Below are 27,370 nucleotides of genomic sequence, written 5' to 3'. Positions count from 1 at the left end.
CGTTTCGGTGTCATCGCCGTACGGACGCCGAAATTGCGTCTGGGGATTGACGGAGCAAGGAAAACGCATAGAGAAAGAAAGAAAAGGCACGTATCTTAACTAACGACGTTACGATATGACTGCACAGGATGGAAGGAATAATAAAGACGAGAGGAAACGTACGACTCAATCATGAGTTAGCGCACAAGCCACATCACTTTAAGAGCGCATCGGTTTCTTAGAAGCCTGCAACCCCAACGTCCGCTGGTACAGCGGCCCAACGACCCCGTGCTCCCGTATAGCGCTAGGTTGTCAAGTCTTTAAGGCGTGACGTAGTGGCTGTCCTCGCATCCTTACGAAAAAAAAAAAAGAAATGGAGGCAGTTCCAAAGTAGATGCACGTACTGTTGAGGCGGATGGCTCTGTGAATATAGTCTGGCGATTCGTGGCCATTATACGATGTATGCTGAAGGCTACGATGGTGCGTTACTCTCAGAAGAGACGAATTCAGCGCATTCATTGCGCAAGTTACATCGCCGCACGCATTTTACGAGGCGAACGAGAGCCACTATACCCGCACAGGACGTTCATCATCATCATCATCATCGTCATCATCATCATCATCATCATTATTATTATTATTATTATTATTATTATTATTATTTTTATTATTATTATTATTACTATTATTAATATTATTATTATTATTATTATTATTATTATTATTATTATTATTATTATTATTATTATTATTATTATTATTATGTTTCTCTGTGCGGTGCTCTTACGGCTGAAGAGCAATTACTAACTATTCTCTTCACCTAGCAAAGAGAGCGGGAAGAATAACTTGTCATGGTTTAAGCTGCAGTGTTATTTGTCGAAATCATAGCTGCACAGCGCCACTCAACATTAACAATAAGAGAACCCCACCTAATTTGCCAAAATCGCAGACTTCGCGCTTTCTGCCGTGCTGCGGTTTCGACTGGGCTGGAAACATTAGGTTTGGCCAGCGCCTTTTAAAATGCATGGGAGCCATAAAATGGACTCGCACTTCTGATCTTTTACGCCGAGAAGGCAGTAACGCGCGGCTTCCCTGCATTACACCATTATTGACAACGCAATTTCGGTCCAGCTGTGGCTTCTCCATGTATAGTTGCTGCGTTGTAAAAAAGCACCTCGTATTCAGCGCATTGCACAACATAAATAGCGCATATTTCTTTTTCTGAGGCTCACCAATAAAACCGTCCAACTTAACGACTTTACTCGGAACTTTGCAACGGTACAATTTCAGGGCATGCTGACACAATAACCGGGAGCTCTATAGCCAACGCTGCGTTTGTTGCTACGAGACTGCGTCTCTTGTTGCCGATGTGGCGCATTCGAGAAGCATTTAATTTTCACAAAGTTCAAGTATACGTTTCAAGCGCACGTCTGGTCTGCTCCGGGCTTTTGCCGACCAGACTACGTGCTAGAAACATTGCTTTTATCGGCTAGGATGCCGCAACACCGGCCCGCCAGTCCTGACACTCGGGTAGGCATAGTGCAACGATTCTAGTGCGTTCTTATTCCTTTTCGCGCTTTGTCAGCTGCGTAAGCGGTGCTCCGCCCACATAATCACTGATATCGGTACATGATAAGGATGATAAAGGGTCGATGCTAAGAAAGAAAATGGAATCGAGCGAAATGAATTCTTACATTGTACCAGCCCAGGATTCGTAATGGAAGTAATGTTGTAGAAGTCGCGACCATACAGTAACAAACTGCACTCTTATTTTAATTTGCAAGTGTTGCATTCTAATGGGTGCTGCAGATATGGACTAGGAAATCTACTGAAAGCATTCATATGTTTTTTCAATCACGCTTGCTCTCAGGTACGGCGAAGCGTAAGTAAAAATAAAAAAAGGAGGAATTTCGGTGCAAGTAATATGAGTGAGATGCGATCGAACCAACTGTCATTAGTTTTAAGCAGAGTATTCTAAGCAATACAGCACGGCCAAATCCTACAAGATAGCAGATAATACTGGGGTTGTCAAATCGTCCTTTCACGTTGAAAAATGTGCAGAATGAGCAAAAAATAATAGTTTTTAAAACATGCATTCTCGCCGTCTCGTTGACGGCTCGGTGTTGGTTGGTGGTGTCGTCGCGTTCACTAGGACGATATAGTCTGGAAGCCTCGTAACAACACCCTTTGTAACAACTCCCGTCGTAACAACGAGCGAAGGAATATATGAAGAAATAATGGGCGCAGAAATGAGAAATCCAGAATATGTCTGCGATGTCGATGCATAGTGAAACGAAGTACGTGATCCGCTGATTCTTTATGGGAACTTATTTGTTCTGGTTACTGCACTTGTGAGAAAATCTAAATAACATGCACGAACAAAAAACAATGTTCTTGTGTTGCGGGGACTTAGGTGCTCTGACGCTATGCCTTATTAGGTAAGAAAATAAGTTTGACACATGCTTTAATCTCTGCCAACTTCTGTATCATTATGGAAATTTGTTTTCAGGTTGTCAGAAAAGTTCACAAGTGTCAAATGAAGTCCAAGGGCAGCCGACGCTTTCCTCTACACGTGCCTTACAAACGTTCCTTATTAGGAAATGAACTGCTATGAGTCGGGCGTACTCCCTGGAAATCATAAATTACAGTGATTTTACTAGGAGAAACGTTAGGGATCTTGCAGCAATCATCGTACGCGTCAGAGATTCCCGTGATTCCGCACTAATTTTCTATGACAGCAGTTACTCACCGGACTGGCTAAGAGATCTGTAATTCTATGCGAACTACTCTCCCAACTGTGTGCAATGACGACGACACGACAACAACACAACGACAACACCACCGAGACAAAAAACGACAACGACGCACGCTTAGGCACAGCGGCACGAATGAAAAAAAAATATTTCAATAGGAACGTACTTTTTAATATTTTTGAGCTGTTTTTCCCAGACTGATGAAAGTTCTCTTGAGACATTTATGCAAGAAACTGCATTTTATATATATATATATATATATACATACAGCATATATGTATGTTATATACACCACGTGTTTCTAAGAAGACCTTAAGTAATATATCAATATGGCCGTTTTGATACTGATATAAAATGACCTTTCCTTCGGAGACAAGCCGTTTGCGATGGCCGCCACGCGGTGATGGGCGACACGTGGTAATTAGTCGCTAATTCACAAAAGGCCATTCATTAACTTTTAAACATTTAGTTTCAGTGGGCATGTCGTAATTAGGAAATTGAAGCGGGCTCTCCGTAGAAGTTATATCAGCTTTTGGATCTCGAAAAAGGCGATTACCCGGCGAACTGTGACACGACGAATTTCAGCAGTCAAAGCGCGCGAAACCGAAACCACGAGGCTTCAGCGAGCGCAAGGCCACTGTTGCAATTCATCGTGCCACAGGCGGCGGCATGGAAGAAGGCGGCAGCGATACAGAGATTCACATCCCATCCCGTTTATGGCAACCTATACATTCATTTTTATTATATTCTCGGTTCCTGACTATTGCCGCGTGTTCTCGGCGTGACGAAGTATCATTTAATACAATTTACATGTTCGTACGACACCTACAAGTCACCTAGAAGCGGTTACAACATAGCCAGATTCCGCGTACGCCAAACCCTTCTGAAGTCTGCAAAAAAGACCTTGTATTCAAAAACGCCAGGCGGCATGTTAGGTGCACAAGAGTATCAGACTTGGGTGTGAATGTATAACAACCAGTGGCGTAGCCAGGGGATGGCAAACAGGACGCGTGCTGGCTCGGGGAGAGAGAGAGAGCGAGGAAGAGAAATAGAGGAGAGGAAAGGCAGGGAGGGTAACCAGACGCACGCCCGGTTTGCTACCCTGCACTGGAGGAAGGGGTATAGGGATGAAAATAGAGAGACAGGAGATAGAGAGATCCCAGTTTCGCGCACATTTGAATGTTCGCACTGAGTCTACACAACGTCGCCAAGACCTGTCGACTTAAGATACTGCAACAACGCATTCGTGGCTTTCTGTGCCATCGACGCGTACGGCCATGCTCTCAGGATCATTTCTGTGTTTGTTTGGGCCCTGTCCAGCTGACCTTCCTCTCCTGTCATCCTCTTTCTTCCTGGCCATGCTCGTGCCCCCCGCCTCCCGAAAAACATTTCTGGCTACGCCACTGACAGTCGAATATGTGTAAAACACAAACTCGTTATAAAACCAGGAGTAGCCGGTACTGCATTCATGCGCCAACATCTAATTTTAATGCGATTGCAATTATGTGGACACTCCAGGCGCATTTCTGCCGTCGCCGTCGCCGTGAGGTTCCACATAAAGTTCAAGGGCGATAACATCGCTGCGCGGCGTATGCTGTATGTGCGAGCGAAAGCGTATGAGAGCGAGTTGGCGATCGCGGCTCAATCTCGCACAGGGAGAAAGCGCGCCGTTTTAAAAAATAAAAGAAAAATAACAATAATAAGAAAGCGCGCCATCCGCCGGCGCGCGCAAGGCTCTGGGTGGAGGGTAGGGATGGTGGGGGGGATGCGTTCTTAGTCCGGACGGCCCCGGCCGCGCCTGCCCGCCGGGCAGCTGTATCCTGAAAGCCACCTGCGACGCTGACAGAGTCCGCCGTACGCTGTGTTTTCGCGGCTTTGTTCGCGTTGGGGGGATGCGAGACGCAGCACGAAGATCAGTTCGCTCGCTGAAGCTGCCGCGCTTCCTCACTCCAGTGTTTTGAGAGCGAATTTCCGCAGCGATTGAGTAAGATACGTTCATGTTTTTCTTGTGCGCATGTGACACAATGCTTGTTAATTTAGTTTACTTTTAATTTAGTTTATTTAGTTTAATTTAGTTTGAATATAATTTAGTTTATCGGCCGTATAAACAAGTTTATAGGGCCGATAAAACTAAGCTACTTCGGACAGCTGTCCACTAATTTGCTATCGCAATCGTTTCTTCGCCTTTCGGGCGAATTTGCGACTTTGTTGCCAGCCGTGGTGGCCATGCGGCTATGATGTTGCGCTGCTAAGCACGAGGTCGCGGGATCAAATCCTCGTCGCGGGGCCCACAGTTAGATAGGGGCGAAATTAAAAACGCCCGCGTCCCGTGCACTGCAGTCCCGTTAAAGATCCCCTGGCGGTCACAATTAATCAGGAGTCCTCAACTACGGCATGCCTCGTAATAAAATCGTGTTTTTGGCACGTAAAACCCCAGGATTCTATTCAATTCAAGGCCTAATTTTTATCATGTCAATAAAATAGCCAATGTACGAACTCCCCCAGCACTTTACTTGGAAAAAACCATGCTTCAAGCTCATGACAGCTTCCTCAGTGCAGAATGTCGCATATGGCCTGCATATCTTATACTGTTTCCACCCTCACGGTGCGACGGCGCAGACCGTGGTGAAACGGAACGCCAATAGAGGGGCCTTGTTCCGAGTTCTTAGGTTTAGGCAAAACTGTGCCTATTCGACTTCTCTATTTTTAACTCGGCAATGACTACTTCAGCCGCTCTGGTAGCATTATATAGCGTTCTTTCCGTACTGCTCATTGTCGCTTAAAGACCAGTGAGGTAGCACGCGTTTGAGATTGACAGGGAAAAAAAAATACTTGGAACACACGTTTTTCTGTGCCTAATCACTTCAAGTTTCTCCATGAACGCTTGTGACACTGGAGATTCCTCTTCGACTGACTGTGAATGAGTGACTATTAGTTTTCTTCTCTGTCCTTATCTGTTCGTATACCTTTTCCCCCTCCCCAAGTGTAGGGTAGCCAACCGGGCACGTCCTTGGTTAACCTCTGTACCTTTCCCTCTTCGTTTCTTTCTTTCTTTCTATATATGGCAGGAGGTCACGTTACTGCAACATCTTTGCTTACAGTGCCTGTTGGATTTTCCCGCAATTCGTAAAGAATCGCTGAAACAGTTTCGTTCGCTTCGTCAATCTTGCAAAAGCTGATTTTCCATTTTTAAATATATATAAGCTTTCCATTTTCCAAATATATTGCGCTAGGTGAATGGGAGCAAAGATGACGCACGGTACGTTAATAGAAAATCACATAGCGAGAAAATTAGCGACAAAGTGATACCTGGTGGCAGCTCAAGACGTCAGCGAAAAATTTAGCGTTTGGCTTCGATATTCAACCGAGAAGCCATGGAGATGATGAACGCGCCCACGCAAGGGTGCGCCTAAAGTGTTTTATAACACGGTCCCCAGAGGCGAGACGAAGTATTATCAGCGTCTGGGCGGCGACAGGGCATTCATCACAGCCGCTCGCGCTTCGGAAACTTGCTATAGTTGAGCGCACGTTTTTAGAATTCTTTATGGGTGTCTCGAAAGACGTGAATGTTCAGTCACATTGACATGGTCTTAGGATCTGTCACATGCACTCTGGGGCACGATTTTGGAAACATGCTTTTTCCGATGCTATTCAGTTTCGCGCTTCTGGCTCTACGTCAGTGTACACATCGACGCTTGCTCCATTCGCGTCATCAGTAGAATCAGCCAGCCGTGAACGATTGATCATAAAAGTGGTATAGAATCAAGCGTAAGGCATCGCTTACAAAGCCACAGCCCAGATGGGCCAATTTGGAAATCAACGGTATGGATTACGTATGGATACCACCACCATGCCCCAGCGAGTTATCTTCAACATAGAAGGCGTAGGTTCGTACAGTCGGCGGCAGTGAGTGAGTGAGTGAGTGAGTGAGTGAGTGAGTGAGTGAGTGAGTGAGTGAGTGAGTGAGTGAGTGAGTGAGTGAGTGAGTGAGTGAGTGAGTGAGTGAGTGAGTGAGCGAGCGAGCGAGCGGGCGAGCGAGCTAAATTTAGCAGAAGGAGTCAATCTTGTAAAATGGCGCTAATATGAGATAGATGTAAGTCCCACATATTTATTAAATCGCATTCGACCTGAAGCAACAATCAGCCAGTGCGCTACTGCTGAGAATCCCCGGATGTTTTCTGCGTGCCACACTTTCTCGAGCGTGCGGTGCACTCTGGCCCGGAGCTTCTTTGTCCTTGACTTGCCGATTATGGTTCGCCATACCGGCATATTTCCGCCCACACGCTTCATACGATTTGTATGCCATTAGCCATCAAATTATAACCTACCAGAACGGAGACGATTCCGTGAAATCCTGAATGCTGTATAGCTGTCGTCGTCTTCCCTTTGGTACTGTTTTCAATAGCAATAATAAATATTAAAGAAGTTACTCCTTGGAAACTTACTTTACGGCATCATACTCGATGGCATGCTTTATTATGCTTTATGCATTAACGTGCCTCGTTGCACCAAGCAGGCCTGCCACCTGCCTGCTTCGTGGTTCTCCCGTATTGACTAACCATGGTGTCTCCAAATATCGATTTTGAGATATTTCTCTCTCATCTTCATGTTCCCCTGTTCCCGTCTCGCAGATAAAGTTAATTGAACCAGACGCTTTTCTGGTACTTGATAAGATTGGTAACAACTGCCAGCGGCAGGCGAACACATGGATCGTAAATAAACATGGCAACCAAGACTTGTTATAATAATTAGCATGCATTGTATTAGTTAACACACGCGTTATCACTAACGATGTAAGTGTCAACCAGCGCGGCGCTTTTTATCAACCAAATGCGTCGCCGGGGTTTAAGAAACGAAGTTGAACGTTATATTCGCCATCGCAGCTTCGTTATAAGCTAAAAAGAGACAGTTGATCTGTTGTACTTTTTATTCACGAACGATCGAGAAATATAACCGCATATCCAGCTCGGAGCGTTTGACTGCGACGTTGCACAGACAGCAAACTACTGAGTAAACTTCTTCAACGTTGTACATCGAGGTGGGTTGACAAGTGGTAGCGTTTGAAAAAAAGTCGCAGTTCCGTCCGAAAGGCGAAGCATCTATCGCGATAGCAAATTAGTAGATAGCTACAAGAAGTAAAGATAGTAGTTTTATCGGCCGTATAAAATTGTAAACATTCACTTAATAACAAGGACGGTGTCACGCGTGCAGGTAAACATGAACGCATCTCGCTCGATGACCGCGGAAACGCGCTGTGAAAACGCTCGAGTGAGGAATCGTGGCAGCAGCAACGAGCGAATTGACCTTCGTGCATCTCTCGCTTCAATGTGAACGAAACGCCGAAATCACAGCGCATATGAAGCTGCCAGCACTTCGCGAACTCTGCAAAAGTTTCCGCTCGTACGGTATATATTTATCGATGCGCACGAAAATAAAATTCTATAGTTGAAAGTGAAGCGCTGTGTCTGTGTATCTGTCTCTTTCTACGTCCTCGCACAGTCGCGCTTATGCACTCTACCATGGATTCTAACCAACTAGCCCGCCAACGTGTTTTAACCATGCAAATATCACAGATCGCTTTGAAGATCTAAGTCCGCGCAGGCGCGCACTTTGGCCACGTCGCAGATCGCCTTCAAGGTACGGCGGGAGAATAACACCCCCCCGCAGGAGAATAACACCCCAATAGCAACCGCAGGAGAATAACACCCCCCCCCTCTTCCGCCCTCCCCCCTCGCTCGCCTCACTCCCGTGCCTCGGACGTGACAGAAGAGGACGCGCGTCCGCCCCGCCTTCCTCGCTCACGCACTCGAGATTGAGCCGCGTTAATCGGCTTACCCTCGCGCGATTTAACTCGCGCATACAGCACGCGGCACGCAGCGACGAATTTATCGCCCTTTAACTTTATACGGAACCTCACGGCGACGCCGACGTCGACGGCAGAAATGCGTCAGGAGTGTACATATAATTTCTATCGCAATAATGGCTCCTGTTTCCATGATGACGTCGAAAGTATACGCTTTCAGGGCAATCCACTGCTGGATCATTGTTGTTAGAGTAGGGGTGCATCCGTCTTTTGAGCACAAGATTCTGTGTTCAAACCGTGGCTCCGCTTGCATCCCCATCACTTTAATAGGGCGGTAGAAGTTAGTTAGGCAGAAGGTAGAATAAGAAGCAAATGCCTAGCACTTAATATGGACTTGTTCAGGCTTGGAAGCGAAGCGCTCCCGTGTCTTACAGCAAACTAGCCTCAGCTAGAGTTTAACGACCAGCTACGATGGCTGGGTGCGTACAGACAGGTATGTTATGTGTATTTATGCCCCCCCCCCCACACACACACGCACACACACACGCGCGCACGCCCACACGCGCACACGCACACACACGCACGCACGCACGCACGCACGCACATGCATATGTACGCACATGCATATATACGCACGCACATTTTTTCCAACTTGCGCTTGCCCACTTTTTGTGCCTTAAGTATCGCCCTGCAGTTCTGCCGATGCCCACAGTTCTATCTCAGTCGCAGTAGAAGGCGCGGAGCCTTGCGCGCGAGGGAAATTACGTTAACCGTGTGATTAGGTGAAACTCAAGTTTGGTAACACCTCGTTTTGTTAGCTCGTGCTTTATTTTTTGTTTATTGCTTATTTTGGGGTCCAAAAGAAATCAATCTTAGGACATATAGCCTTTGGTCCGTTGTTGACTGAACGTTAGCAGCTAATATTCATATATTTAAGAAAGGTTTGATGGCTGACACTGTGTTGATGTGGCACACATTGACAAAATGCACTCCGTTACAGTGGCTTGAAAGCTTCATCATGAATCCATGCCATAATTTTGTGCGGCAAGCAGCAAACTAGACAAGCGGTATTCAGGCAAAATAGCCCAAAGTGACCCCTTCCACATAGTCTACCTGTAAGCTTTACATGTTCAAACAAAACCGCCAAACAGTAGAATGTCTACAGCAAGAAAAACAAGCTGGTTGTAGATTAGGGTCTCCAAACTATGAGTCCTTTGTTTTCTCTCTGTCTCTTGTGCCTTAATTTTAACTTCATAAATTACGTACGTTTGTTTCAGTTTGCCGTAGTATCGACCGACCATCGTGCTAACAGTATCAACGGCTTCTACAACACTGAAGTCGTGCCCACTGACTTGTTTTACATAATTTATCTTCCTATGAAGTAACAAGTAGATCTGAACACAAGTAAACGAATGCTTTCGTACCCTTCCACTCTAAAAGCATACGAAAGAGATATCTGTGGCAAAAAGATACATGAGACTCCCGTGCAAACAACGAAGAGAAAAAAATAAATAAAAATAAGCAGGTAGAGCGGGAGACACGCATGTTGAATTCACAAATTTTGCTCTTGTACAAACCGTCTGGTCTTGCAGCTCTGGCATCTTTCGCTATCAGTAGTGCTTTGTATGACTACCGGCTTGCGTCTTGCCTTAGGAATCGCTCTAGCGCACTACGTACTTTGCGATTGCGGTACAGTCTCTTCAAAGTTCTCGGTAACGGGAGAGCGACAGCTTATACTCACCTGCTTTCACGAAGCGCTGGTCTCCAAGTTCTCCAGTCCACGCCGAACTTGACGCCGGACCTCTGAGGTATCAGTCGGAGCGCTCTCTTCAGTGACGTCTCCAAAAATGAAACGGAAGCAACGGATGAAATCCTTCGCGCTCACAGCGACTCAGCCAACTTGGCGAGCAGGCGAAGCTCGTATCACTTCTCCACGGCGAACTCTTCCCGACCGCCCTTCTTCATTCACATCCGAGGGAGCGAGTGGCGCGGAACGGCGGTGAGCGGCGGCGGCGGCGGCGTCTGATGCGGATCTCGTAGCAGCGCGTTTCGCGCGGCCGAGCCGACGACTACGTCACGGCGGTCTCGCCTCTCCCGCTTCTCCCTCTCCCTTAGCGGAGTCTGGGGAACACCACGTGACGCAGGGATCGTTTGATGGTTGGGCGCAGGTCTCGCGGAGCTCTGGCTGGGCCTCCGGCGGGACGCAGCGAATAGCTGTGCTCGGGTTCTGTGTATCGTGGGGCCGCGCATTACGAGTCAATTATTAATTAATAAATTATTACTCGGATGAGGGATTGACTGAATGTCTGACTGAAAGCTGGACGCGCACGAAAGTTTCACGAAAACGCGCTCGCACTTTGGCCGTGCGCTAAGACAGCACACGCTTAGCGGAGCGCGGCGGTTTTGCTAATCAGAAACGGTTGATTCGTTGCTTGGCTAAATAATGGACTGTATAAGGTTCAAAATGTTACACAGGGAAGAAAGCTTGGTCAAACATTCTCACGGTTAAATGCAGTGATATCAGCCGTTTTCGTTCCTTTTTTTTTTCTTTTTCTCACAGGCGCTGTGCCTCCAAATTCATTTGATTGAGTAACGCTTGCTTTGAAGCCTTTCTTTTGTCAGAAGACATTCTTGAATGGGTTTTGGAATTACGTATGTAACTTTCCCCGTTTTTGTTCGGAGGCTTTTGTTCTGCATTAGTAAATTCACAGCACTGCATCTGCAGTGATATCAGTCGTTATGCAGGCTGCATTAAATATAAGCTTCTAGTTAGCACTGGCATGGCAACACAGGTCTCGCAATATTGCAGAATGTTTTTCTCCTATTAGGTGGTTAACGCTTGTTAAAAATTCAACGCATGACGGATCTAAAGAAAATAAGAACCAAATACGTTCAAAATATTCGCGAAGTAAGGCAGGATGGATGTAGCAAATGATATTCATTGTGGGTTATGTTAATGTCATCAATTAGGTAATTATTAAGTCTGTGGAATATAACTTGCCCCTTTTCTAACGTTCATTGGCTACAAAAAAAGAAGGTGTTGAATTTGACATAGGTACCAGCAGTGTTGCAAGAATTGCGTAGTCAGGAAGTAGAGGATGCAGATAGGTAATCTCGGAGAATACCTGGAGATTCGACAGCTACCATTTTTCTTAGCAAGATAAGCGTAAAAAAACAACGACTAAGAATGGTGTCAGATAAGTAGACACAATCCTCGCAATGTTCTTCACTACACGCTAGGAAAAAAAAGTATTCAGAATTGTAAATTGAGGGGGGGGGGGATATTAGGTTCGATGATCAATGGAGAATGTCTTTGCAACACTTTCACAGATGACTCCATGTTCTTCAGTCGATGGGGAGAAGAGTGGTAGCGCGAAGCTGGACGAAGAGACAAACAAGCACGAGTGCTACTTCCAACTGAGATCTGTTATGGTAAAACACGACCCGCCGTGGTTGCTCAGTGGCTATGGTGTTGGGCTGCTGAGCACGAGGTCGCGGGATCGAATCCCGGCCACGGCGGCCGCATTTCGATGGGGGCGAAAGGCGAAAACACCCGTGTACTTAGATTTAGGTGCACGTTAAAGAACCCTAGGTGGTCGAAATTTCCGGAGTCCTCCACTACGGCGTGCCTCATAATCAGAAAATGGTTTTGGCACGTAAAACCCCATAATTTAATTATTTATGGTAAAACACGGAAATTAGTAGCCTGCTGGAAAAAAAAAGTAGAAGAGAACAGCAGTCTTGTAATCTTGACATTCCCGGATAATAATCACATACCAACAAGTCGAACGACTACGCTTATGAGTTACATTTCTTCAGCCACGCTTCGGATCACATTCAATGATTGAAAAAGAACTAGGAAATTCTAACGGTAAGTTTGAAAATTCGAATGAAAATGACTTTCTCATTCTCCCTTTATTGAAAATGACGAATGTAATGCTCAATAGCCTGACAAGGGGAACGCGAGGACCACGATCATGAGAAATAGCTGTTCAAGCGAATACATGTAAATATGAGAGGATATGACAGGCATTGCTAAATCATTACCAATATCCTTAAAAAAATAAAGAAAAGATGTCTACGATTCGTGCATTCTACCCGCACTAAGCTATGGCGCTGAAATTTGAAGGATAACACAGAAAACTGAGAAGTTAAGGGCAGCGAAAAGAGTGATGCAACGAAAACAATGGGCGCAACGTTAAGAAACCGGTAGACGGTGGTACAGATTAGAGAGCAAACGTGTGTTTCCGATACCCTATAGTCGAGATCACATGGCCTCACGTGGTCACGTGAGCGCCACGTGTTACTGTGCCGTGGTACTATGCGGTAATTGCAACCGACACTGTGGTCGTGTATGTGTGATCTCAGTCTCTGTCTGTCTGTCTGTCTGTCTGTCTGTCTGTCTGTGTCTCTCCTGCTCTTCTCACCTCCTCACCTGTGTCTCACCTACTCCCTCCTTCCCCCCCACTACATTTCCCAGTGATGGGTAGCAAACCGAATTTTCTGTTCTGGTTAGCCTCCCTTTCTCCTTTTCTTCGTTTCTATGTATAGTTCTGATTAACAGGAAGAATGGGAGTTGGGCAAGTCACGTAGTGCGTAGAACAGATAACAGGTGATTTATTAAAGCCACATAATGGGTGCCAGAAGAAAAGAAACGCAGTCGTGGACGGCAGAACATTAAGAGGTTTGACAAAAATAGAAAAGTCGCGGGCATAGGATAAAGTGTACTTAGGCAAGACGAAATTAAAGCCGGAGACACACGGTCCGATTCGGTGTCCGATCCGGCGTCCGACGCTCCGGAACGGCAGCCGGAATCGAGGTGTTCTGCCGTGCCGAAGCGCCGGATCGGACGTTCGGCGTGCGACAAACTGGGTAGATTTTCATCGTCCGATGCGTCCGACAGCCGCACCGTCGTCTGGCCGCAGCCAATGACAGCGCGGCTGGCATGTGTCGTTCTCTGACTTTCCCTCCACGGAGGCGGCGCTGGCTGGCCGGTTTCTCGCAGTCTTTCTTTTTTTCCTTGCCTGCTGGAGTTTGTTTCCGACACGAAATAGTTACCAGTTAAGCAAAATTATCTCGAACATGTTCCTGTTATTCAAAGCAGCGCCTAGTACACTAGCACTAAGCTACTGGCGAGATCGGGAGCCGCGACGCGAGGGCATTTCGCGGGCAGACATCACACACCGACCGTCTGAGCGAGGCTGCTCGCTTCGCTTGCACGTTTCCCCTTCGCAACGACTGCGTCGAGTAAACCAGTTGTATTTAATTACGGCAAACCTAAGTGTACAGTGTTAATTGTTTTGGCAAACATAAGCGCTCTTCTACGAGCTCGGGTTGTATTGTAAGCGCCGTCGGCCGAGGCGTCTGCCTAGCTATAGGCTTACCCCTATCGCTGGCTGTTAGCGGAGTCGTCAGTGGACAACGCGCCGTCGTGAAGTGTTCTGTCACTCGCAGGGGCATAATTTTATTGACAGTGTTCGCATAAAGCGAAGCAGTGTTGTGCAGAGTTGTTTATATTGCGTTTCTGGACGTGGCTATGAAGTCAAGCTTGGGGGCTGCATCTGGGCGGAGCTTACGCGCCGCTCAATCTTTCAGATGCACGCACCATGTGCCCCGAATCGTCGTATGCCGCATGCCGGAGCATGCGGCGCCGCACGTCGGATCGGACGCCGAATGCGGGGTTGATGTCGGCGAGGACCACGTCCCACCTATGCTTTCTGATGCTGGGGCGCAGCTGACAGAGAGAAAGCAACCGGCGTCGGTAAACCCGCACCCGTTAGCAGTAACTGTTGGAATACACAATCGCCGCTCGAAAGCCACTGGGAAAAGCTGTAACATACGTTTGTCGCCATTCATGTTTTGTTTAGTATATGGTACTTAGGAGATGCTGTCGCCTTTAATTGGTGTCGGCTACTCCATTTCACATTCTGATATGAAAAGTAAAGGAAGTAACCTAAACGCATTAAAATTAAAAGTCATCTCCAAATCACCATAACACAAAGTCCAGTCGCATAAGTACACTAATGCTATACTAAAACTGAAAATCAGCTCAGAAACACAGCAACACAAAGTTTAGGCGCATAGGTGCACTAAAGTAAACATAATGTCTGGTCTCATAACTACACTAAAATCAGGGCACATAAGAAAGCACGGATTAGATTCAAATGAAGGTACATGAATCCAGGCGCTGCATTGGCCAAAGCTGGGTAAAAAAGTCCCATAGAGTGAGCTTATCCCAAATAAACACTGTACTCAATAGTTTCCGGGAATATTGCTGGCTTCTAGAAATCTTTGGAGGGCCGTTAATGCTCGTCTTTGCAATGAGTATGTTGGCCACGGACATAAGATATACCTTAGGCTGAAGGGCCTGCGATTTAATGCCACTAAATAACGTGCTAATCGTTGTATGTGTGTATCGTGTCGCGGACCTTCTAACAGAAGATGCGGTACGTCTTCATCCGCGTGGCTACAAGTGCATTCCGCACTATCAGGTCTTGAAATTTTTTTTGTAGAAAGTGTTTTATGTACGCAGTACCGAGCCGCGGACGGTGAATGAGCACTTCAAAGGCTCTGGTTGTATTCAATGTGGACGGCATGTTAAATTCAAGCTAAGGGTCGATGTGACATAAATCTGAAGATAGCGAGTTCTGATCAAAACATGTCGCTTTACAACCACGGGCTAAGATCTTTCTTAGTATGTGCCGCATTTCGCCTTGCGTTAGAGGGAGACCATATGCGGTGTTATTAGCATGCGCTTGTCCATCTGCCTTGTCTGCTGCAACACTCCCGGGGATATTGTAGTGGTTATGTATCCATTGGAGCATTACTGCGCGATTATCTTCACTTGTTTTTGTGAGTTCCTCTAGTGTCTCGTAAACTAACGCCATGTTTTGCGAATTGCTGATGTCACCATGAAGTGACGACAAAGCTGCCTGCGAGTCACAAAGGGTGACCCATTGTTTCCCTTCTTGCATTGAATTTACGTATCATAACAAAGACAATATTGCGAAAAGTACTGCTGTAGTTGATCATGTGTGGGACAGTTTAAACGCCTGTATTCGGTTCCAGTCTGGAATAGCAAAGGCAGCTGTAGAGGAATTTGTTTGACAAGAACCATCTGCGTTCGCTTGAATATAACCAGGGCATCGGAAGTATCTGTGGTATAAATAGCGCTACTTGTTGTGCTACTAGCATAAACATGTCTCGTTTGCGAATAATTCTTTCAATATAAAGTTCAATTTTTGTGCCTTTGTGTACCTTAATCACCATATTGATGCAATCCCTGTCTTTTCAATAAGTGCAATTGCTAGTGGGTGCTGCACTGAAACGCGAAAGAAGTGTCCGCAGGTTTCAACCGTCCCCATAATAGGAAATGAAGGATGACGTGCCTCTGAAATTAGTGAGGAACTTGAGGTTGCTCGAGGAACGCCTAAGCATATTTTAAGGCTCCTGGCTATTAATCGTTGAAGACGCTCTACTCATGAATGGGAGATCTTTTGCTTTATAGGTGCATTATGTACTTTTCCTATCTCTAAATCACAGTGTAGGGTAGCAAACCGGAGACTAACATCTGGTTAACCTCCTTACCTTTCCTCTTCATCTCTCTCTCTCTCTTTTAGTAGCGATGAAAATGACCCTCCCCATGTCGTGCCTGCTACGCGGCGAACAATTATTATTGAGTTTATTTGTTCTTCGAGGGCTTTAATGTCATAATTCCAAGAAAGTGGTCTGTCTAATATAACCCCCAGAAATTTGTGTTATTTTACTATATCCGAATGTTGTCCGTCAAGGCACAGCCAAAAGTCCTTTAGATATCCTTTGGTGAAGGGTAGCACAGCCGTCTTACTGTAAGGCAGTTCCATTACTCTTTCCTTTGATAATTTGTTCACTGTTTAGGCCTTCCTGCAAAGTTGATTGAACAAGGCTGGCACATGAACCAGAGGCCCAAATACAAACATCGTCCGCACATATAGAGCAGTGTAGTGCAGGCGGAAGTCTTCGCGGTAAATCTGCCATCGCACAATTAAAGAGAAACGGATTGAGGACACTGCCTTGTGGGACCTTTTGAATAAAGTTAATTGTTTGGATACTTAATCGAAATAATTAATTGTTTTAATAAATATTGATATATCGTACAAGAAGTTGGATAGCCACCGTAGATCTCTTCCAGAGACTCCCAGCCCTAGCAGGCCACACCATATGTGAGCATGGCTGACTGTGTCGAATGCTGGTTTGATGTAAAAAAAGTAGCTTTTGTGGCATTTACCCTAGCTCGTTCATGTTCAACAAAGGTAACGATATCCAAAATTGCATTCATGGTGCATCGCCACCTTCCAAATCCTGCCATGTGATCAAGAAGTGCTTCTGTTTGCTCAATAATTTTCTCCATGACCTTGCATAAACAGCTCGTCAGAGTCACAGGAAGAAAAGACGCAATAGAAAGAGAAGTTTCACTAGGCCTCAATATAGGTAACACACGTGCTATTTTCCAAGAGTCAGGGACAGATTAATTTTTTCACAAGTAATTGAGTAACTCCAATAGTGCCAATCGACCATTAGGTCCCATGTTTTGCAACATACTGTATGCAATGAAATCTGGACTAGCAGCAGTCTTTGTCTAACAAGCCGCAAGCGCACATTTCAGCTCAATCATAAAGAATTCATAGGCTAGTTGTTCATGCTGCGACTGAAAACACGCAAAAACATTTTGTTTTGTCATTTCGACTGAATATTGAACTCAGCACAAGTAAGAGAAACGCTTGTTCTAGTTATGATGTTACAGAATTCTTCCGCAATCGCTAATTCTGAAGTATCTTTAGTATTGCGAGAGCCAGAAATGGTTGTGTTTGAACGACAGGGCCGCTTAAAGCACGAATAATCATCCATACCCGAGGAACTGGCATCAGGGGAGACAACGTATCGCAATATTCACGCCAGCCTTTTCATTTTTGCAGCCGTCTCCGCATGCCTGAGTAGATCTGCTGCGAATTTCTCTACGCTTCTGTATTTCCATTCTGGCGATGAGCTCTTTCTGGTCTTCTTACAGCTCTGAAATGTTCATATTCTTCATCAACTGATGTCTACTCATTAAGAATAGGCACGTGTTTTGTACAAATTTTCATTGTTTCTTGTGTCACTGATGTGCGTTTCTCTACGTCATCTTCAGAATTCACTCGACTTGACAAGTGTTGACGGAAGAGTTGCCAGTTTCGCACTACTTTTTAATCGTGGACATGATATAAAAACTGGGAAGTGACCGCTTCCACGTGTTTCTGCGTCTCTTGTCCACCCAGCATCGGTAACAAAATCCGTAGAGCACAGTGTTACGCACATGAAACTGACATAGCAATATCCACCTATAAATGTCACAGATCCATCATTTAATACTGACAGATTGCATCTTTCCGCGGCGCGTTGAACGACATTCCGATGGGCATCACAGTAATTACTCCCCCATATTAAGTTGCGTGCGTTAAAGTTCCCACATATGATAATATTTGATCTTGTGATACTACAAATATTATTGCGATAGCAATTATTTGAACACTCCAGGCGCATTTCTGCCGTCGGTGTCGCCGTGAGGTTCCGTATAAAGTCCAAAGGCAATAAAATATTTCTTACCGCGCCGTGTACTGTATGTGCGGGTGAATGCGTGTGAGAGTAAGCCGGTGTCTCGCGCACGCAACGAAGGAAAGCGGGGAGGAAGATCGCCGCCTTCCGTCACACGCAATGCTTCGGGGGGAGGGGAGGGAGGGGGGGGGGGGGGCGTGTTCTGCTCCAGGTGGCCGCACAACACACCCGACCGGCCCACTGTATCTTGAAAGCCATCTGCAACGGATACAGAATCCACGCTGCGCTTTGTTTTCGTGGCTTAGTTCACATTGACGCGAGCAGCTGCACGAAGGTCAATTCGCTCGCTGAAGCTGCCGCGCTTCCTCACTGCAGTGTCTTGACAGTGAGTTTCTGCTGCCATCTAGTGAGATGTGTTCGTGTTTGCTTGTGCGCGCGTCACACCATGGTCTCTAAATTAGTTAGTATGCCTAGGTTTACGAGTTTATACGGCCGATAAAATTACTATCATTACGTCGGATAGCTGTCCACTATTTTGCTATCACAATCAATGCTTTGCCGTTCGAGCGAAACTGCGTCTTTTTACCATGTTATCAGTCGTAATAGGTCTCGATGCATGCAGGTATGTGCTTAAGACTCTTTCACATATTTTGGCGAGATATAATTTGCTGGCTTGCATATTCAGGAAAACCTTAACTGCTTGATTGAATAAGGTGAGAGGGCAAATCTTTTCGAACGCAGAGCATTGTTCTATTCAACTGGACGAGACGATTTACATATTAGGAAATTACAAAGACGAAAGTCATATTGTCCTCCAGCCTCTTGTATGCATATCAAAGCGAAGCTGTATTGTGTAACAAACTTGCGAAAATCAACATATTTGGATCGAAGGCTATTAGGATACCACTGAAATATTACATTTTCGTAACGACTATTTAGGATTGCAATCCGGTAGCACTGATGTGGACAGCTGACTCATTAATGGTTCCTTGGACAACAGACCTTCTACCTCTGGAAGCTTGTTCGCCTGTGATACAGCTGCGACAAGTGATAGAACAGGAGGAAACACCATGGGTATATAGAATCAGCTGCCCAACACTAAGTGGCGCGGTGTAATTATCCTCGAATGCCCATGTGTGTGTGAAGTGATTTTTAAAGAGAAATGAAAGAGATAAGTGCAGTGCCGTAACTGTCTCTCACAGCCCATGTTCCGGCCGCCTTTTGCGGTGATCGCTGAGGGGTGTTCTGAGAAGATCGCCGAGGTTGTCCTAGGCTCGGCGGTTGATATTGTTGGGATGTGTATCCTTTAGTGGCCGTAGAGAAACGATGGCTCCGCTGTTTCTGGAACCCTTTCCCAGAGTGTTGCTTTAACGCCGACGAATACGATGTTTCTTTTGGTTTTTGTTCAGTTACTGTTAAGAGGCGATTTTTCGCCGGGCTTACTCTATCTAGGTTCGTAAGAGGCTTCTTGTGTCGTTACTTGTTTTCCATAAATTCATTCATGTTTGCGTAGCGTGGATGCGGCTTTGTTCTGTGGACATCCTGAGAAAGAAGCCGTATGGTTACCTGCACAATTTGCACATTTAGGCTGTTGCACAGACTTGCAATCAGCGGGCACTTGGTTCTCGGAGCAGATTTTACATCGACGTGATACCCGAAAGTTTTTTGCCAGGTGTTCAAACCTCTGACGGTTATAACAACTCAAGGCAGGAGCAAGGTATTCTTTCACCGGGTGGCTGGTGAAGCCAAAGTTGGTTCTCTGAGGTATTGGTTTGACATCTATGAAGTGAACGATTGCACTCTACGAAGAGCGGGATTCAACTGTACCATCCAAACAGACGGCAGTATCTTGCTTGGCGGCGGATTGATATTACTCCAAAATCTTTCAAAATCTAAAGCAGTTGTCCTTCAGTGTACTGAAATGGCAGTTGACGAATATTTCTGACATATCGAGTGTATGAAGCCGGCTTAACTCGTAGTCCTGCTACTTCAAGCAGTAAAAGCAGGTTTTTCGCAGATGCCACTGAGGTAACATTCATTGAAAAACTGCCGTCTCTGTTTACTCAGAACATCTGAACATTTTCCTTTGCCGCCAACGTACTTTCTGAGGCAGCATGATTTGGATTGACTTGCGAAGAATTGTGTCCTTCTGCTGACGGTCGGAACAACGCCCGGATTCCTTCATTTCTTTTCTTCTTGTAGGTTACGAAAGCGAAAAGTGCTTCATCATACTCAATGGCTTTGTAATTGCTTGGGTCATAGTTTGGAGTACTGTCGTTCTCGTGATTGTTTAATCAAGACGAGGTCTCTTTCTCTCACCTTCGCTGGGTTCCACCATGGTCACCATAGACGGGTCATCGGCGCCTTGACTATCCGCGCCGGTTTGATGATGTCATTCGCATGGTGTGTGTTGGCATAATCTTGGACGCGCTCCTGCGTTGCGCTCATGTGCCTCAAAACACACTGGCGGTCATAGGGCTCGTGCCGCCGTTCTCGGCTGCCTACCGCGATAGCGGTTGGAGACACTCCGAGGAAAAAGGCAATGAAGGCACCTTCAATGAGCTCATAGGTCGCCACACTTCTCACTGAATTCCTGAGCAATGAATTCCTGGCCCAATATAACCAACTACTCAAAATTGAAGTAAAAAGCGAGCAGCAAAGAACAGGGCAACCGCCTCGGAGAACTTCCACTCATGTTTCTGCCCTTCTGCGTGTGTCTTTTGAGCAGCAGATATGTATTTCAGTAAGCACCAACTAGGCCAAGGAGTACTTCTGAAACATGAACAGCGCTTGGGTGGACGATGAACGCGATATACCGTCTTTACTGTGTTTATGTTGATTATTATGAAGCGACCTGTCGTAATATCAGTTGCGTTGGCGGCGCTTCTTTTGATCGAGCAGCAGCCTTTGCGAGCTGCGTATATGCAGCTCGAAGTGCACCTTACCATCCGAAGAAGTAGTTGCACTATTCGGTCGTAAATGAACCAGTTTCCGATTCAGCGCACACACAGGTGGCGGGTGAAGCTGCCAGAACTATCGTATGCTCAACGAATTCCGTAGACCACTGAACCAAATATGGCTAGGTGATAGTATAGAGCGCTACTTATGCAGAGGCACTCTGCATAAGGGACAGGCGAAAGACGAACGACCATCGGTGAGGCAATGATCGAGCGAGATGCTAAAAGCGCCGGCTTACCTGTCGGCCGCACTCACGGGTTGCTTGATCGAGAGATGCACTTTCGCGTTGATGGGCTGCGGAGGCGAGCATCAAGCGCTCTTCTGAAAACTTGCAACAGGAGCGAGGTTGTGGGAAAACGACTCGGCCTGCGGTAAAATATTACGGACACCTGTAGGCGTTGTACCGAGCCGCAAGAGGAGTTCCCACGGTTAAGGGGGCGGCCGCTCTTCTAAACTGGTTTGGTAATGAGTGCATAGTTCTTTCTAAGAAATTTCGTATAACTAGCGGACAGCTGTGTTTGCGCTACTTGTTAGTGCGATGCAATGTTTCTAAATTTGGAGCACGTACTTGCAAATAATGAGCAGCCTTGAGCAAGCAATTCTTCTACGTGCGTTTAGTGCTGCAAAAGGTTACAAGAGGGTTATGTTCTTTTGTTGCGATAACAATTACATGAACACTCTAGGAGCATTTCTGCCGTCGCCGTTGCGGTGACGTTCCGTACAAAGTCCAAAGGCGATAAAATCGTCGCCGCGCACCGTATGCTGTATGTGCGAGGGAAAGCGTGCGAGGGTGAGCCGGCGATCGCGGCTCAATCTCGCGCATGCGGCAGCGGAAAGCGTAGAGGAAGCGCGCCGCCTTCTGTCGCGCGCTATAGGCTTCGGGTGAGGGCATACAGGGGGCGCGTTCCTCCGCGTGGTCGCGCGCGCCCGTCTGGGCCGCTGTATCTTGAAAGCAATCTGCGACGGGTACAGAGACCGCGCTGCGCTGTGTTTTCGCGGCGTAGTTCGCGTTGATGCGAGCGGCTGCGCGATGGTCAATTCGCTCGATGCTGTTGCCACCTTACTTCAGTACAGCGTTTTGACAGCGAGTTTCCGTGCTCATCGATTGAGATGTGTTCATGTTGGCTTGTGCGCGCGTGACATCGTGCTTGTTAATTTAGTTAGTATGCCTATGTTTACAAGTTTATACGGCCGATAAAACTATTATCCTTGCTTTGTATAGCTGCCCACTAATTTGCTGTCGCAATCGATGATTCGCGATTCGGGCGAAACTGGGGCTTTTCGTATTTTCTTTTTGCCGCACGGGCTCCCATGCGGCATATAAAATTATGTAAATGTGCGCATACCTTCTTTGTGACGAAGCTGCATAAGTGGCTTTTCAAACTTATTCTTCATAATTCACCAATTGTAGTTTGTGGGCTGGTCTGTCCATATTTCATAACCTGTTGGTTTTCGCGCGAACTGTCTGTGACTTCACAGCCTCTGTTTTGCTCTCCGCTAGCCGCCTCTGTGATTCTAGCTGATGTCCCTGCACCGATGCATAGCCAAAGGCCGCTGGCGCGTTAGCCACTGCAGCTTTGGCGCTTGGCAATTTGTGCGAGCTTGTGTGCATAGAGCAGACTTCGAGAGTGGTGGCAACTGTGCGCGCGCGTATTGGAGGCCACATTGGGCAGTGGTGTAGCGGACGCGGGCGACCAGTTGTTCTCGAATTGAATTGAATTCTGTCGTTTTACGTGCCAAAACCACGATTTGATGATGAGGCACGCCGTAGTGGGGGAGTCCGGATTGATTTTGACTACCAGGAGATCTTTAACCTACCCCCGATGCACGGGACACGTACGGGAGTTTTTGCATTTCGCCCCCATCGAAATGTGGCCGGCGAGCCAGGTTTTGATCGCGCGACCTGGTGCTTAGCAGCACAACACCAGAGCTGCTGAGCCTCCGAGGCGGGTGAGTTGTTCTCTAGTATGGTGGGTGGTATCCTCTGCCATTGTCTGTCGCTGGTCGCGATAGATCAGACCAAGGCCTGAGAAATCGTGGAGGTCAACATGAAAAATCATGTCGATTTTTAAACATGATTACATAACCGCTCCACTGGGTCTCTTTAGTGGTTAAAGCAATTTGAAATGTAGCTGCTGCTAATAGAAAGTGTGGAACTCTAGGCCTCTAGCAGAAGGTCGCTTATCGTCTCAGGAATGAAGCGTGCATTCATTTATTTGCTCAATATACGTAGTAGCGAAACTCAACAACAACTCAAAAAGAAAGCGTTAGCAGAGAGGAAACGAAACAATGTGAAACGTAAGTACGGAAGTCACGAAAATAAGTATTGAAGCTTGTTTTTATTTTTGTGTTGAACGCGTTAACTAAAATTTGTTGCAGATATTTCTAGTCTCTTTTTGCTGTCCACTACGGGAGCAATTAAGTTTGTAGCCGAGGCAAGGACATCGCACGACTGGATACTGCCTTTTCGTGGCAAGAACCAAACGTTTGAAAGACAGCATTAGTGCCAGGGAGTAATAACTATTAACCCGGTCGTCCCACACGAGCACCACTCTCATCTTGGATTACGGTGTTCGAACGTAGCCACTTAGGAAAGAAGGAAAGACAGAAAGGATCATTCGCAGAAGTCAGGAATACAATTCTAAGCCGAGAAGATATGGAACATTTCTGTCAGCGCGCCGCGCGGCATTGCTAAATTACGGGAAGCTTCGGACACTACCCTCGAACTCACTGCTATGACCACCACCACTTTTCGAAATTGGTTTCGCTACGTAGCACATATTTCTTTCAAAATAGCATCACGCCCAGCTATATAGAAGCCATTTACGTACACATACATACAGAAGCGTTTACACACACACACACACACACACACACACACACACACACACACACACACACACACACACACACACACACACACACGCACACGCACACGCAGACGCACACGCACACGCACACGCACACACACACACACACACACACACACGCACACGCACACGCACGCACGCACGCACGCACACACACGCACGCACACGCACGCACGCACACACACACACACACACACACACACACACACACACACACACACACACACACACACACACACACACGCGCGCACGCACGCACGCACGCACGCACGCTAGCCTCCTGGGCTAACCAGAACTAACCAGCCAACGTGACTTTATCCTAGTCGATGCCCCTGTCTTTAATCTTCCATTTCTTTATCTCGCTCTCTCCATCTCCCCCATTCGCGGTTAATATTTTCCTCTCTCCTAAGAAGAGACTCGCGATAACATTACTAATATGATCCCAAGTTTCATACTTCCGATCGTGCTTGAGTTTGCCCGTATGTTAGTCGTGCTCAAGTTTCATACTCGAGGCGCGTTCTTGACGGGCGACCCAGGTGTTGTGGTTACGGCGTTGCTCGAAGTTGAAACGAAGCCGCGAACAGGGCGCGCCACTTACCTGCATTAGCTCGAACAGGCTGTTAACCACAACACTCGAAACAATCGGAAGGCGCACCTGAGGTACTTCGCTGCTTCAAGGGACGAACTTTTGCAAGGACACGTGTGCGCGTAGCAACGATGTGACGCAGTTCCTTTCTGCTTCGCTTTTGTTTCTCTCTCTCTGGCGAAGTCTCCAGGCGTTTGTTGGAAGGAGAAAAAGAGAAAAATGTAGTTATGGTAGAAACAGGCAACGCGATGCGCCAAACACCGATCGCTAAGTAACTCTTTCGTCTTTCCACGTTTACGTTTTTTTCTTAACGGTATTACGATCTTTGTGATTACTTATAATAAGAAAACTGAGTCCCATAAAGGTGAGTGCAATGTGAGAGCTAACTGTTTCACGGCTTTACAGTTTGGACACAATTCTGCATACCAACAAACAAAATTGGCTACAAGGAGGTAGGTCTCAAGCCAATTGAAGGTTTTCATTGTTGCTAAGGAACTATTCGTAAATTAATTTGCTTCTCAAATGGTCTTGAGCCGCGCATACGAGGCTGCGTAAGGTTTCATTTTCCAAGCTACCTGTTTCCTTACTATTTGACATTAGCCGACTCATATATAAAACCGTTGAGTTTGTTGCCTCTATATGAGAGTTGACTTCTATCATTTACCAATTTAACGGGGTGGATACTATAATGCCCTCGCAGATGCCTCGAATGCAAGATTGATTTATAAGGGCTTAATAAAAAGCCACAAAAAATTTGTCCGGGAGTTTGCAGTGCTGACGGGAGATGTTGTCCAGGACTTTGACATTCGTTTCTATCCCTTTTTCTTTCCTTTATAGCCCAATACGACGAGTCATTCTCTTTTATATTTATTTGCATATTTATTTTATAACCAGGGTGTTCTTTTATATAGCTTCTGCACGGCACTTGACAAAGGATTACTAGAACGGGCCAGCCTCAGCTGAAACCGAGCAAGCATTGACCACTCGATCGTCAATGTCTTCTTACACAAGAGAAAAAAAGACAAAAAAAAAAGACAGTGAAGCGCCTTGGAAGTACTGGGGGCGATATTGTCCAGTTTATTTATTTATTTATTTATTTATTTATTTATTTGCAAACACTGTGGGCTTACAGCGAGTCGTTAGAAGAGCGTGAGACTGTTGCAGCAAGCCTCCTTCACAAACAGCAAGCCCAGAGCCTGTCGACAGAGTCCAGGACTCCTGCGAAGTGGTGCCAACTTTAATCCCCTCAGCGGCACGGCGCTCTTCTCCTCCCCGACTGATGCGTGCTAAGGGCGCAACGCGAGCTATGACTCGTTCGTTTCGGTGTTCTCTCGTGCTCCGAGACGAGTTATACATTTGCGCGTTTCTTTCGAGAATTGTGGCTTCTTGCTCTCTGGAAACCTTTTCAGCCTCCGCAAATAGCAAAAGGAGAAAAGAAATAAAGAAGAAGAAGAAGAAGAAGAAGAAGAAAAGAAGGAGAGATAGATAGATAGATAGATAGATAGATAGATAGATAGATAGATAGAGAGAGAGAGAGAGAGAGAGAGAGAGAGAGAGAGAGAGAGAGAGAGAGAGAGAGAGAGAGAGTAAAGAATAAGAGCCCGAGACCTCAGGGGAGCAAAGTGGCGAAGTAACGCAACGCTGAGAGCGCACGTGCGCATATTCGAGCGCGCTATTCTCGAGAAGATAAAAGAGGAACTCGAAACGAGTCGCCAGGGGCCCAAACACAATGCAACGGCCACGGATGCACGTAGGCGTGCGTCCCAAAAGAGCGCCACGGGAACGCACGGCGCTAGATTTATGCCCACCATTTAGGAACGCGAACACGTTGCCAGTGCGGGATGCCTCGGGAAGAGGCTCGCTTTTGGGATCATCCACAGCGGGCGCACGTGGTGAACGACACCGCCGCGAACGCGCCGAGAGCGGATTCGCGCGCGACTTCTGACACGCTGCGCTATACGCTGCAGCATCCTGCGCGGTGGCCGCGTCAAACAGCGGGCATCTGGGCGGCGCCGTTTGCGCTTGTTGCTACACACGCGCTGTCCTATACAGAGACAACGGCGCTCCGCGTCTTGCGCAAGCCAGCCGGGTGTAAGCACCAGTCGATGGCCTAGCGAGGAGAAACAAAGAAAGCAAGCGCGCGAATTCAGCGGTGGCTAAAATAATGCGCTTCCCATTACGCGCCCTGTGCGCGCGAAGCGCGAGCGCTGAATAAACGGAGCTATGCGAACGGGCTGAGGCAGAGAGAACCAATACTCCCGCCGTGACGTACTTGCACACTCCGATGAATTCGACTGCATCGTTATGAGCTGTCACCGGCTGCTGGGGCAGAAGTGTGCGCATGTGTCTTTTATTATTATTGTTATTATTATTATTATTATCATTGGCTGATTAGAGACCATCGCTGTCTGCATTGCAGTGATGGAGTCGCCAGTGTGCGCATAGCGAAGCACGGGGGGTGGGGGTGCAGTCAACGCGAAAGCGCCGCAGCCAAACCAACCAAACTGCGTAGAATGAAAGAACGAGCACACAAGAGAGGCACCCCCGAGGCATGCTCGTACGCAGTGGCATTCGTTTGTTCGAAGCAATGCAGCGGATACCGCAGCGCGGTAAACTTCGCAGTGCGCAGCGCACCTGCGAGACGAAGAAGAGTCGACTTCAAATTTCTTTTGCAGCACATACACACACACACACAGAGACGCACGCACGCACGCACATAGAAAAAAGAGGAGGAGAAAGAAGGTGACACGTTGCAGCAGCTTGTGGCGGTTCTCCCGATAGCTGCCGTCGGCGTTGCAGCGGAAATAGCTTTTCCCAATTCCTCGTGGACAACCAAAAACCTACAAGAGGC

The 27,370-nt window shown here is 46.8% G+C and overlaps 1 protein-coding gene across 1 annotated transcript in view; it reads right to left on the bottom strand.

Moving 5' to 3' along the window:
• The window catches only part of LOC126542299 (gonadotropin-releasing hormone II receptor-like), a 65,842-nt gene extending 55,284 nt beyond the window's left edge, over positions 1-10,558 (bottom strand). Inside the window, exon 1 of the mRNA XM_050189315.3 lies at positions 10,277-10,558. The gene's annotated coding sequence lies outside the window, so the exon portion shown is untranslated. The remainder of the gene's footprint in view (positions 1-10,276) is intronic.
• Positions 10,559-27,370: the final 16,812 nt, after the last annotated feature.

The sequence above is a fragment of the Dermacentor andersoni genome, chromosome 2 (assembly GCF_023375885.2).
Source record: "Dermacentor andersoni chromosome 2, qqDerAnde1_hic_scaffold, whole genome shotgun sequence".
In the NCBI taxonomy this organism is placed as follows: domain Eukaryota; kingdom Metazoa; phylum Arthropoda; class Arachnida; order Ixodida; family Ixodidae; genus Dermacentor; species Dermacentor andersoni.
The sequence above is the reverse complement of the archived record's forward strand: the minus strand, read 5'-3'. Positions and strand labels throughout refer to the sequence as shown.